Source organism: Conger conger, chromosome 7, assembly GCF_963514075.1.
Source record: "Conger conger chromosome 7, fConCon1.1, whole genome shotgun sequence".
Lineage (NCBI taxonomy): Eukaryota > Metazoa > Chordata > Actinopteri > Anguilliformes > Congridae > Conger > Conger conger.
Genome location: NC_083766.1, coordinates 25,438,397 through 25,441,266, shown reverse-complemented (window position 1 = coordinate 25,441,266; position 2,870 = coordinate 25,438,397). Strand labels below are relative to the sequence as shown.

At 46.7% G+C, this 2,870-nt stretch overlaps 1 long non-coding RNA gene across 1 annotated transcript in view; it reads right to left on the bottom strand.

Annotated features, from left to right (window-relative positions):
- Positions 1-1,044: 1,044 nt before the first annotated feature.
- Positions 1,045-2,870, bottom strand: part of LOC133134072 (uncharacterized) — a 3,408-nt gene continuing 1,582 nt past the window's right edge. The window contains exon 2 of the long non-coding RNA XR_009709244.1: positions 1,045-2,870. This exon is cut by the window's right edge and continues 152 nt beyond it. This is a non-coding gene — a long non-coding RNA (uncharacterized LOC133134072).

The following is a 2,870-nucleotide window of genomic DNA, read 5'->3' as shown; positions in this document are numbered from 1 at the left end:
AACAACGAGCAAAGACTCTGTATGAGACACAAAGATTGGCCTCCTGAAAACCAATGTGGAAAAAAGTATATTCCCTGCAGACCAAAACATTACCTTCACAGAAAATAAGTATAAGCAAAAAAAAAAAAGCATTCACTTATCCACCAAATATAAGTGATATAATATTTATTTTCTAATCTAAATTGCCTCCCCATGACTATCAGATATGTGTTGAAATAGCTTTACTATTGTTAAGGAAATGGGATTTTAAAGTCTTGATGATTTTAACACACATATTGATTGTATCGATCCATTTCACTTCATTTCTAATTTCTCTTAGTAATCAACATGAATAATTTTCCATGTCAAAATAAATAATTTAAGAAACTTCCAGGGCCTGTAACCGGCATTAATGTTTCAGGGTGTCTCAGATATGTTTTTATGTCATGCTCAGCTAATTGCACACTTCGGCTCTGTGAATATTCCTCTAAAGAGGCTGGCACGCTTTCATTTCACATTTTCCATGTTTGGCCAATGAGAAATCTGAGCCATGTTATTTATATTGCCAGATGGAGAGAGCGTCAGAGAGAGAGAGAGAGCGAGAGAGACCAAGATAGAGGGTGATGGGAATGAGAGTACGAGAGAGAGAGAGAGAGAGAGAGAGAGAGAGAGGAGTGGAGAGAGGAAGATGAGAGAGAAAGAGAGAGAGAAAGAAGGGCTGATAGAGAAAGAGAGAGAGGGAGGTAAAGGAGCGACAGAGAGAGGGGGAGGAGAGAGAAACAGAGAGAGAGAAGGAGTGATAGAAAAAGAGAGTGGGGGAGGAGAGAGAAGCGGAGAGAGATGTTCTCTGATGAGCAGGAACATGGGGCCAGGCAGTGCTGCTCTGTAATTAAATCCCTGCTGTCCTCTCAGATCTTCTCTGCGCTCATCCTGTGACCAGCCCAGCGCTGCGCTAACAGGGCCACACTTCATAACTCTGCCAATTTCAACCATAAAACAAATAAAGGGCCCTTGTTCTCATAATAATAATGAAAATTTGAATAATCCATAATTGCAAGCGCAACATCACGAGCACAACAACAACCTTCATTGTGTCAAAAAAATAAACAACAAAAACGTAACAGAGGTGAAGCAGAGATGGCCAGCCGTGTATGCGGTTTTATAATTACTTTTTTTTACATTTATTTATTAATGGGTACATGGGTCAACGCTGAAGCATCTGGATTGCTTCTCCATCCGAGGGTCCAATTAGGCAAAATAAATTAATTAGTGCACCAGTCACTCCTACACAGAAAACAAAAGCTCTCCGTTCCGGGGAAGCACAACGAGCTGGGCTGAGAGTGCTGACTCACACCGCTGCTTTCAGACTCCACGGAAAACCAACACACCTGTCCGCTCCAATTCAGGAGCCCAGGCTCTGAGCCCCTTCCTTTACTGGGTGGACTGTCCCAGACTTTCTGTGGCTTGACGCTTGTCCGAAAACATCCCAAAGTTGAATTTAGAATTTTCGACAACGTTAATGTACCTGCAGTTGATGCAGATTCATTTGTACAGGCTTGGGCGTGCCCACCCTGCTGTAAAATCCAGATATGCTAGCTTGACCAAAATTGAGCTGGTCAAGCTGTTCATGAAGCTGGTCTAGCTGGGTATGAGCTGGTCAACCAACTAGTGCTGGTAGCTTGTCTGAGCTGGTAGTGGGTCAATCGGGTAGCAGCTGTGTCAAAACATAGCTTGAGCTGGTCTGAACACGTCAACCAGCTAAACCATAACCATGTTGAGCTAGGAGATGGTCTGAACAGGTCAACCAGTCTACCAGCCGTTTCAAAACCTAGCTTGGGCTCTGGGGCAGGGTCAGCCAACCCAGGGCTTAGGTCCCACTTTAGAAGTGGGCTAGAATCTCTACCGCATTAACGGTGCTCACAGAGAGTTACAGAAGTCTATAAGATGTCCGCCGGGCTGTATTCTGTATATCAGCACTGCTAGGAAGGGTGGTTGGGCAGTCAGCTCCATAGGCCTCATAGGCCTCTACCCTCCAGGCCCATAGACCTCTACCCTCCAGGCCCATAGACCTCTATCCTACAGGCCCATAGACCTCTACCCTACAGGCCCATAGACCTCTATCCTCCAGGCCCAAAGGCCTTTATCCTCCAGGCCCATAGACCTCTAGCCTCCAGGCCCATAGACCTCTACCCTCCAGGCCCATAGATCTCTACCCTCCAGGCCCAAAGACCTCTACTCTCCAGGCCCATAGACCTCTACCCTCCAGGCCCATAGACCTCTAGCCTCCAGGCCCATAGACCTCTACCCTCCAGGCCCATAGATCTCTACCCTCCAGGCCCAAAGACCTCTACCCTCCAGGCACACGCCGCTGTGCTTCATTCATCTCTGGGTGTCTGCACCCTCAGAGTGGATGATAACATTTAATTGTAACAGATTTTGAAAGGAGAAAAAAAAAGTTCAATTGAATTCTTGTTTACTGTGATCTGAAATAAACGACAGGCGGAGGGTTGTGTGAGTGTGTGTGTGTGTGTGTGCGTGTGTGTGTCCACATTCTGCCCTGTCCATCTGATTAATTCCAGCCACAATGTAATGAGAGAGAGAGAGAGAGGAGGAGAGAGAGAGAGTGTGTGTGAGAGAGAGAGTGAGACCTTGATTCCTTCCTGTCTGTACTTACAGCTCATTCAGATGCGATGGAGCTGAACTGGCACTGCCTCCCTCCCTATAGGAGCTCACAGAGTGATATACATAGGCACGTACACACAGACACAGAGAACTGCAGGGGTGTGGGAGAACAAAAGGACTGCAAAAGCAGGAGCACAGACAGCTGTTTCACTGTAGGCCTGGCCTGGCCGGTCCAGGGTCAGACATCGGGGGAAATGCTGGATGGCCGT